This window comes from Bacillus rossius, chromosome 8 (assembly GCF_032445375.1).
Source record: "Bacillus rossius redtenbacheri isolate Brsri chromosome 8, Brsri_v3, whole genome shotgun sequence".
Classification (NCBI taxonomy): Eukaryota; Metazoa; Arthropoda; class Insecta; order Phasmatodea; family Bacillidae; genus Bacillus; species Bacillus rossius.
This window is the reverse complement of record NC_086336.1, coordinates 67,956,667-67,968,449: the sequence shown is the minus strand read 5'-3', so window position 1 is coordinate 67,968,449 and position 11,783 is coordinate 67,956,667. Positions and strand designations below refer to the sequence as shown.

Genomic DNA, 11,783 nt, shown 5'->3' with positions numbered 1-11,783 from the left:
AATTCTTGTCAAACTAAATTCGCGTTACCGCTAATCATGCATGTCCATAATCATAGGTACACAACTGCCTGGCATTAAAAATATGACCTTTTATTTGTATTAGTTTGTTATCCCTTTTAGGCTTGCATTTGGTATGCTGTATACACACCTGCATTACATGCATGTTGTATACAGGAGCTGTGGCCCAATCAGAATTTAGGGAAGGATTGGGCTGAGTGGACCTAAAGCTGAATGCTGCAACCAAATATTGCTGCAACCTTCTCCTGACACATGCTCTTGTGTGGTGGTTTGTCTTGTGACTCACTTCAGCAAGGAGCAGAGTGCGATGACAGTCCTCTGCGACAGCTGTTGCTTCCATGCTCGTTGCAAGATTCTTGGAAATGAGAGTACTTGCTTGTGTTGTGTTATATTTCCTACTGTTTTACACATGTATACATGTTCAGCAAACACAGTCATGATTACAAATTTCCATAAAGCAGGGCGTGCTGTAGTTAATTTCCTACAGGTTCAACTTTAACATGGTAGGCAAATATGAGTTTAATTTTATAAATGTATTCAATTATAAACATTCAAATTACATGGATACAGCACACAATCTGTATAAACAAGCAGACTGAAATGAACGTTGAATCATGAATACAAACACTCACATACATTTATTAAAATATTTTTTCTTTTAAGAAACTTTTCCTACTTTTGTGGAATGTTGTTTATTGGTGAATAATGAAACTTAAAATATATTGCCGTTTAAGCTAGGTTAGGTTTACGAATTGGGCCAGTTTGGGAAAGAAAGGTAGGCGCAGTAATTTTACCATATCAAGTTTTGTATAAAAATTTTTCTAGTATATATTTTGCAATCCGTGATATAAATAATTACTTTGTAGCCTAATTAGTTAAATTAGAGCCTCATGACAAGAGTTTGAACATTTTGCAACATGTCTCAGCAATGAAACATTCTTGCCCCAGTTCCAGGACAGCATGTTGTTCCTTCACCTTCATGCCGCAGAAGGCAGTTGTGAACCACCGTTGTATCACCTAGTTTAGTAAGTCTCACTGACACTGTGGTCATCTCCCTGTGGGGTCCCACCAGCATTCGGACAGATCGCCCCACCATTATAGAACAAATGTGGAGAGAAAAGTTAAGAGAAATTTTCTGCTAAGAAATTATGGATTTTTAACTTTGTTTTATTTTAGTTGTTTTAGAGAGTGTAGCCACTAGGCAGCTTGGCAGTCACAGCTCGAGAAATGAGGTGACGTCCTGTTGATGCCGACCCTGTGTATCTCAAAAAGCTGGCGAGTTTTGGATTGTGCTCGAGGCTTCAGAGTCGGACCAGCTTTCTACGCTTGAGGAACACACATGTACGCTGCAGTCTCACTGGTCTGATCACTTCTTGAATAACTCTTTAAAATACATCCATACTTTATATGCGTATGTTACAACTCAGTCACAGCCCAGTGAATATGCATACTGGCAAGTTGGAAACATATTCTCGCTGCATGAGAATCTGTGTTCTAGTTAAAGCTGATGTAAAAGTGGACCATCTCAGTGTGATCAGTATTTTGCCCTTAAGTAGAAGGTTAATCCAATTATGAAGAGGGTCCATGTCAGAGTTTAACAAAATGCACATTTTTTTAAAATACGTAGTAGGCACTCTCTCTCATGTCATCTTGGATATTCCATTTTCTTGTGATTGCTATTATTTAAGGACTATTTCTGTAAAATTACTGCTACTGGAAATGTCTTTTTTGCGAGCTGTAAAATGTCATGTTAGAGTATGTACATAACTATTGACAAAGACTTTTTACCATTGCTAGATAACACTTGGTACGTACCTCGTAAAAAATTGTGACAAAACGTAAAATACAATCTTTTGTGATAAATATGCAATGAAAACTCTAATGCAAGAAAATGACGTAACTATGCCATGCGAGACTGAGCCGCCTATTTTTTTCAACACACAGGATTGCTGCTACCACAATTCATTCGTACGAATGTAACCAGTAAGAATTTTGTGCATGATCAGCACAAAACACAAGTCACTAGGCATTTTGTCCAAGGGGATAGAATGAAAACATTATCCAAGCAGAGTTTTCGTAGGTTTTTAAGAGATATTTCTTCAGAGCCGGCGATGAACCATCAGAGCACAGCTAAAAGTGCAGCGCTCAGGTTTGATGGTGGTGGAGAGGGTCGTATTGAGTGTCCCACTCCTCATTCTTGGGCAAGCGTTAGTTCAAGCAATACCACACAGTTCTGCATTTTTCGCTACGCTGCTGACGTACTGCCACACACTCGTCCTGCTGACCGCCACTCCTCGTAGACACAAGCTTTTTGGAAACACTCGGCCCATCTCACCGCTGTACATGATAATGTTTAGCGTGCTATTGTGTACTTTATCAGTCAAGTGAATTATTAAATACATATATTCCTTTATCACTGAAGTGTGAAGTTACACTTCTACCGCTACACACTCCTTTTTTTAACCATCAGTCCATGAACCAACAACATTCAGCCAGAATGAGAAGTTGAAAGCTTAAAACAGTTTACGGTGCAATTACATCTCTTGATAGCTGAAACAAGGATTGACTGGCTTGCCAAATGTACAGAGCGTTATATTGAAAATATTATCCTCCTATACCAACAAGATATTTTTTTAAAAGTTGCCTGCCCACTAGAACATTTTAGGAACTTCCTCAATCCCCCAAAGATGGTTCTCATATTGTATTAATGTGTAGTTTTTGGGCAGTTATCTTGTAAACTTGCTTGGATGAACACACGCTCATGCCGCTCTGGTTTGCCCATGCATGGATTCACAGCATGGGATGAGGCAGGTTAGGGAATTGTGTTTGGGCCCAGGTGGTGTGGTGGGGGTCTTTGCTTGGCTGTCTGTCACCGTTCACGCCATCCAGCCATGAATTGTTTGGCGACTGCAAATTTTGTTAGCAAATACATTGGAGAATACAGAATAGCAACAAAGCTTTGTTGTTCAACAGGTGGCAGAATATGCATCCAGAGCCAACATTGTATTTGTTTAGTATTCTACAACACCAACATTATATCAACAAAAACAATTTTTATTTTATCTTGGCAAAAACTATATTGTAACACAAATTTATGGCATAAATAATTTTTTTTAGTACTTCAAAGTTCCCAACAGCGGTAAATATGATTGTCACCGAATTATAAAATACCTAGTCAAAATTCATAATATAACTTAGTTTTTATAAAATACTAGCTGCCCGACCCGGCTTCGCACGGCTATACTAATGGAAAAAAATTAAGCTACATCTTCCATTTACAGTAATGGTAAATTAAAAAAATAAAAAAATTCAGTGAAAATTTATTACAATGCTGTATAATGTACCGGAGAGAAAATGAATAGCACCGATGGTTTCCCGACTCGTGCACGCAACGTACAACTGATGTACCCGTTATAAACCAACCAGTAGTTTATAGTAATTAATAATGTTATTTAATTTCAAAATTTGTATATATTTATTTGTGAAGTATTGCCACAACTTGTGTTTTTGGGAAACTTTCTTCTTTTTCTTTTCATTATACTTCATAGTAACTTTAAACAACGATATCTTTGGATTTAAAAATATTTATTTGCCTACTTCCTCTATTCTTGCTTTTGAATTACAAGGTTTATGGAGAATTTTTATTAGGAATGGTGATTTCGAACGGCGAGCATGAAAGAAAATGATAAGCAGCAAACTTGACGGAGAGTTCGAAATGTACGAATCTAAAATTTATATAAAACTTATAGTTCATCGCTGTCAATATTAGTCTAGAACTACATAATCATCGTCGAAAGTATTCAAGAGCTACATAGTCGTCATCAAAGATAGACCAGAACTACATAGTCCTCGTCGAAGATAGTCAAGAACTACATTTGCGTCATCGAGGATAGTAAATCACTACATCATTATCAAGAATGTGAACGACTGCCCTTCGTCGTCATCAAGAATCGCCGGTTTGGAGACCCATCAACTAACAATCGCTGTCCACATCGGGACCTGTACCACATCCAGCTGTACACACCGAGGGCCGCTGTTCCTGTGGAGTCATCATCAGGAAGATCGAGAAGCCGCTGTTCCTGTGGAGTCAGCATCAGGAAGATCGAGAACTAGGACATCACAACGTCAGTACGAATGTAGTCACTGAGATGCGCAGTTCATGGTATAGTTGAAATACCATATCTTAAAGTGGTATTGTCCTTAACTTGCAGCATATTCTGAGGTAACTATGAACTACGAGAAATTTTTACATCTTTCCAACTCCACAAGCTTATAATTAGTAGCAGTACATAACCCGACAGCAGTTTATCAATCTTATGTCTGATTCACCTACTTACACCCATATAACCTGAGATACTAACCGAAGAGTCCCGATTGAGCTAAAATAAATTAAAACTTTACTACATTTGAATATAGCAATATTTGTAATATCAAGTTTCAAGATGATATTACAATATAAATATTAAATTTTTATTTGAAGAGGTGTCCTATTACATAGGATGTGCAATATTAATCTTTTAAACTATTCTACTGAATATAGTTATTCTTGTAAAAATTCCAATTATAATGTTGTAATGTGAAAACAATATCATTTCCAGTAATACAACTATTCATATTATAACAGGGAATCGTTTGCGTTATTATTGGAATTGGAGTAAAAATTAAGATTAATGATAAGTATAATTTTGTGTTTATAAATAACACAGTTGATCACCTTAACGTAAAGTGTTACTGATTGTTATTGATTCACCACCAATAATCATAAACATATATTTAGAGATCATATATGTTCTTTAGAGGTTCTCAAATTTGGTATTAACCAAATTACTTTCTTTGTTGGTCTGCCAATAACCGGGCCAGTCAGATTGAAATAGGCGATCACACCGTACTTCACTACGGCAGTCTACAGGCAGATCACTCTTGTGCCGCTCATTATACATGCCCCTCCTTGTGGGTACGCCACTGCTGCACGATGCCCGTTGCCATGGAGACGCAGAAGGCATGAACAATGCAAAATCCTGTTCTCATGCAGACAAAGTACCCACTGTTGCCTGGTTTTAACCACCCATGGGATCTAATTTTCGGAAAATGTCATCCTGCGTAAAATAAGGAACATTACTGTGAAGTTTCAAGTCTGTAAAATATATATACTAGAAAAAAAAAAAAAAAAAAAAAAGGGCAATAAAAATACAAATTAAACACAGAGAGGAAAAATAACAATAGTTTAGGTTTGCGATTTAAAGTGATAAAAAAGTATTTAAATACTAATTTAACTCTTATGAGGGTACTGATTGCTTCGTTGTTAATATCACACGGGTGTTTTTTACTTATATGGGAAAATTAAGAATGATAAGCATCTAGTGCATGGCAACAGTGTTAATAGGCAATAGGAAATAAACTTCTAGCACCTGTGGCATTGTCAACACACACTTCGTACGTGTACTGCATGTTGTATCCAACCCTCTCCAACGCATTTGATTCTAAATTGGACTTTTAGTAAGGATCCCTAATGTTATTGATAATATAGCCTTCCTCGTAAAATGTACTATCCAACACTAAAAGAATTTTTCAAATCGGACCAGTGGTTCCTGAGATTAGCACGTTCAAACAAACAAACAAACTCTTCAGCTTTATAATATTAGTATAGATAGAACTGGGATAATGTATTACTGTTTCAACTCAATATTTTTAATAGCTGATACCTTTAGTGAAACAAAAATTATTGTTTATTGTTGGATTAAAAATTTGATAAACAATTTTGTAAATCCTGAGTAAAGATTAAACTCAAACAAAGAATCAGTCCTAACATAAAATTAAGTACAGAATCATTACAAAAAATAATGAATTAAAAAAATATGACTAGTTCCGTAAATTACATGATTGTAGCAAAATTTTATTCAGCAAAACAAGCATCAGAACTCTTCCTGGTCGAAGAGTACTTGTCTTGTCAACAAGTCCAGATGTGCTGGATAACTGTTAGAACCCAACAGTAGCCGATGGAACACTCGGGCAAGGAAATGAATGTTAATGCATTTTGTCCTTTGTATATTTTTCCTTCTTTTTAAAGTGAAACTTCTTTGCAGAGGGGGCTACAATTTTCGAGCGTTAAAAAAATTCTGATTGCATGAGGGGAATAGGTGCGTGGTGGGGGAACCGGTAGAGGAGGAGAGAGCAACGCCACTCCAATGCTTCCGCTAGCATGCACTGGTGGCACTTTCGTCAGCAGAGTGATTTACATGGCCTCTTCTGAAACACGTAGCCGCAGTTAGAAACAAAAAATTGTTTTACTACATTAGTATCGGACGTTTAGACTTGATGCTCAATACTATAGATTAGACGTAGTATATCGATGGGTATCAAAAGTATAGGTTCCACTTGTGATACAATATTGAAAAAAATATGCTGAAGTGAAGTGAGTGGGCTCATGCAAAAGCTAGAGGCTTTCCACAGAATATTTGGCGTCCGCGCCCAACGAGAGTGACACACCGCCTGTCTGCTTCACAGCTGCCACGATGGCTTGAATCTCCAGTTTTAAAGAAGTTCACACAGAAAGTATTCCAGTACTCCGAACATTTTTCTACTAACAAGTTTTTAAACAGATTTTGCCGTCTTGGTTTATTCCTGTACACTGACATCCAAACCGTAACGACTGCATTTGGCTACTTCAAAGCTACGCATGTTCGTAATGCGGAGCAGCCACATCGGACGGAAACTATGCTTGTCAACAAATAAGCAGTATATCTACATTTCAGTTCAAGTTAGGTAATTATTATTCTTCTGTCATAATATACATGGAATCATTCATGATTTTATTCAGTGCAAAACAAGAAAATAAATGTTGTCGTACTACCTCCAACATCGGCCATCTTCTGTCGCCAGCTACCCAGGAAGGCACTTCAGCCTCAGAAATAGCCGACCTCCGAAACCCAGTTTGTTGAAGGGTCAGGTTTGGTGTGAGGGTTCCAGGGTTCAAATTCTGGGTAAGGCATGGATGTGTGCTGTTTTCAACTGTAAAATTAGGATAAGATTAGTTTGTTAGCCTTCTCTCTCCCAATTGTCCAAACATCACAACAGCTGGGGTGTTCATACACCCAATAAGTTTAAGAAGTAAATTTTGTTTGAAATATTCATCATGAAACTTTCACTCTTTCTTTTCGCTTATCTGTTATCCAAGTTAGCTTATTACACTTTACCACAAAGCACTGACAGCAAAAACAAGTTTAAGTAAAATGATTACACAAACCTAAAGCATAGAGCAATATTTACATACGTACTAATTTCCAGGAACACATGTTGCCTGGAAAATAGACGGCGCGCTTCTTTCAATGCAATAATTATAATTTTGCGTTGATGAGTTGACTTTGTATATGGTTTAAACAAATTAATGGGCCACTGCCCAAGGCTCGGTGGGCTAGGGGTTGATCGCCATTGGCCTTACCTACACCTAATTATAACATGACACGGGCTTCATCTACAGCCTCCTGAGCAATAAGTAAACCATTGTTTATTCTTTTTCTATGCTTGAAAAAGTAGTCATCATGGTTAATTATGCATTTCCTAATGATTTTTGAAAGCAGTTATTGTATGATATTGCATTATTTTTTTAATAATATTAAGTATACTGAATTAATGATATATAGTATCACTTTTTTTCCAATGAATAATTTTTGAAGTAGCCATGCTAACCGTTAATTGTGATGTGTGTGTGTGTGTGTGATGTGTGTGTGTGTGTGTGTGTGTGTATATATATATATATATATATATATATATATATATATATATATATAAATTATGCTTGAGTGATATTTCTGAAATTTTTAAGTTTGACATTACCATAGTGTGTGTGTGAAATTTTACGAAAGGTACGTAAATTTAGTAATTGTTCCGTATTACGCATCCAAGTTTATTCCTTGATCCTGAAGGAATGATCCTGCATATCTATATTGATTGTGGGACAAGATGCAGTTTTAACTTTTAAAAAAAAGTCACGTCATATGGAAATTTTTTCTTTCGTATTCAACTTACAATCATAATTCATTTAGCAACACAAGTTTTTGTTATGTCCACGATCTTATGACATACTATATTAAAACAGCAAGTATCATGTACCACCGGATTAATGTATACAAGATCATATATTCAGGATCAAGGGATAAACTAAGGTACACAATATGGAACTTTTACCCATGTTTTTGTGATTTTTTTCGAAGAGCCTAGATTGTTTAAGCTAGGTGTTTGCAGGTCTAGATGATCGTAGCAAAAGTAAAGGGCCCTGGTGGGGTTATATCAGAAACATTTTAAAATACTTTAAGATCATTAAAAATAAATGAATGATAACAAGTATTTCCATTCAGACTGTATTTTGAGAAATTTGGCAGTTAAAAGGCTTTTGAAGTCAAAGAAAATGGTATGGTTCACCAAATTTACAACTTGTGAATTTGCATGATAAAACATTATTAATATTGCTCTATATGTATAATTTATATCAGCAATTTTTAATAATTTTCAGTTACAATATGTATGGTTTTTTTTTAATACTTTTACACAACTATTTATCTGGACTTCACCCTCCCAATTAAGTAGATTTTACATAACCTCCTTGGAATTCGAAGACGCCTCTTGCCAGATATTTAACCAACATTATAAGTACTAAAAAACTCTACTTATTACGAAAAAATAATCTTAAAACAATGACTTCTCAAACTATACACTGGTTTCAAAATGAATTAAAGGTAAATATGTAGTGTACGGATTAGCGCCAAAAAAAAATCGTACAAATCTGAAATAACTTTCATTATATGCTCTTTTACGTCCTCTGTTCATAACCGCCTGCGGAGATAAGAAATTCCAATTACTTTTGGAGATATCGAATTTTTAAATTTTAATTATTGTAAAAAAAATTTATAAAAATCTGAAATAACTTTTATTATATGCTCTTTTACGTCCTATTTTCATTACAGCCTGCGGAGATAAGAAATTCCAATTACTTTTGGAGATATCGAATTTTTAAATTTTAATCACTATACCTGCACATTCACACGGAGATCACCATTGTTTTTTGTTTAAGAGTATTAATTGTTTTTTTTTTTTTTTTTTTAATAATGTTGTCACGTGATAAGCCAATATTCAAATAAACCAATAGGCCGCCTAACTTGGTGAGTTTTTAACGTTTCAAATTTTTATGCTTTAAAAAATTACGTTCGTTCCTACTGTTAATCCTTTGTTCCAGTTTGTTGGTTTAGGTCAGCTACATTATAAATACTTTAAAACTAAACAACCATTAAAATTAATTTTATTATTTTTAATGTCCGTTCAGTTTCAAAGTATTTATAATGAACGGACATTAAAAATAATAAAATTAATTTTAATGGTTGTTTAGTTTTAAAGTATTTATAATGTAGCTGACCTGACATAATCTACCTTTTTCCCATTTTGTTAGTTCAGGTCAGTTACATTATAAATACTTAAAACTATACAACAAGTAAAATAAATTGATATTATTTTTAATTTCCGTTTAATTTGAAGTATTTATAATGTAACTAACCTTACATAATGGAAAATTTCTGTTATTTAGGCATTCACGCGCACACGGCTAAATATAAAATGGCGACGGTCGAATGATTACATAGGTCTTGTATTGCAAAATAAGAACGGCGATATCTCCAAAAGTAATTGGAATTTCTTATCTCCGCAGGCGGTTATGAAAAGAGGACGTAAAAGAGCATATAATGAAACTTATGTCAGATTTGTACGATTTTTTTTGGCGCTAATCCGTACACTACATATTTACCTAATTACATACTTCTGCAAGAATTTAACAATTAAATTAAATATTTTTAACTTAAGTTCAGGGGTGTTGAAAATAACACATGTCAGTAGGCCTACTGTTCCCAAGCAAGGCATAACTGCCTAAAAAGTAAACCTAACAAATAAGTTAATATGTAAAGAACTACTTGATGTTCATGCATATAAATTTATCATCCTGTTGCTTCAAGAGTTTAAAATGAATACTGCACCATGAGGTCCACACTTGATTACACACTGCTTTTGGAAACTAGCCTAAACATTCTTTTTAAAAAGTAAAACATGTTTTTCCTTAAGTCCAAATAATTCTATGCTTGGCAGTATCTGCTTGCGGTAATGTTCTTTCAAACTCTGCCATGTTCTAACAGAGCCCTTCGTTTCCAGGGCTTTACTCATATCATGCCACAAAGTAACACCCTTCACCAGCGAAAATCCTTTGTTTTCTATGATATAGTTAATTATGAGCCGTTTTTCTCGCAAGGAATACGGAACACGTCTTTCATTTACGGGAACTTCCTTACTGGTAGAGGTTGTGGCTTTCATGCCCCACTTTACATGCGCACGATTCCACGAAATTTTTCGCATAAACACATCCATCACGTCAAATTCGCTTTTCAATCGAGATTTATTATTCACTTTGAACTTCTTCAAATCCAACTGTTTCGCAAATTTACAACATTCATAGATGTACCCGACTGAGAACACTTCGTCATAACCATCGTACTGCACATCCTCGGGAACGAACGTCACAGAATAAGGCCCAGGAGCTAAAACAACAACACCATTGCCCTTTTCAACTAATTTTCTTAATCTTCTTCTCTCTTTGCATGGTTTGATATCAAACATCAACGGGTCGCCACGGTAATTAAGAAACAGCGTAGGGTTAACGTACACGATTTCCTCATCATCCTCCATTGTGCACAATCAAATATTGTTACATAGGTAAGGCAAGATACCGCTCTACAATCACTTCACTACACTTCTTATATTTTTTTTTTTTTTTTTTTAAATTATGTGGCCTACAGCTTTTCGCCAACGGCCAAAGGGTCATTATATTCAGTGGATATCTCAATTTCAAATCGTTATCAAATATCAGAATATATATGGTACACCCATGCCTCACCCGGGACTCGAACCCAGGACCCCTCGCACCGTAAGCCAGTGTGCATCCGACTACGCTACGGAGGTCGGCTACACTTCTTATAGGGTTGCAATAAAATAATGTTTTCTACAATATTTGGCGCAATGTTTTCAATTTTTCTACCTTGATGACTATTTAACCACAAACTTACCAACCTATCTAAATAAAACATTCCATCGTAGAGCAAATCTAGTAGTAGAGTGTGAACAAGACTGCACCAATTTACAATAATGTAAAGATACTCGCTTGTCAAATTAGGTTCAGTTTAGTTTAATATATTGCATCAATTAAATATTATCGTGCATACAGGATAACACAAAATATAGACAAATTATTATGTGCAAAAATACACAAACAAAATAGTTGACACACGCACAGGACATTAATGCCACGAAAGCCACTCCAGCAGGGCATGAGCGATGTTCGAGTAGCTTGCGCAGAGTATGAATAATATATAATTATTATAAAAACAAACTATCCATTATTAATTATTTGAGATTCAATAATCTGTATACTATTAATATCTGTTTCAAAAATATAGCATCGACGTAACAAAACTTGATACATGTCTCCCGGAATTAACATACACTGCCTGAGGTCTTGCCAGAAGACACTAGTATCAAATCAAATCGTAATGGGGCTGGACGCATACAGCACTGTAGGGTCTGTTATCTTTTATAATCAGCTAATTCAACTTCACAATAGTGTAGTGAATTAAACAAAGTTTCTTTAGCCACACGACCTGTTTCACATACTAGCCACTTCTTTCCATGTCTTTCTGCATGTTTAACGCCACTCAGGATGCTATGCTTAGTATGGA

The 11,783-nt window shown here is 35.4% G+C and overlaps 1 long non-coding RNA gene across 1 annotated transcript; it reads right to left on the bottom strand.

Moving 5' to 3' along the window:
- Nucleotides 1–6,770: 6,770 nt before the first annotated feature.
- Nucleotides 6,771–10,936, bottom strand: LOC134535191 (uncharacterized). Its single transcript, XR_010075586.1, has 2 exons — nucleotides 10,344–10,936; nucleotides 6,771–7,026 (listed from the first exon to the last, which is right to left on the bottom strand). It is a non-coding gene; the product is annotated as an uncharacterized LOC134535191 (long non-coding RNA).
- Nucleotides 10,937–11,783: the final 847 nt, after the last annotated feature.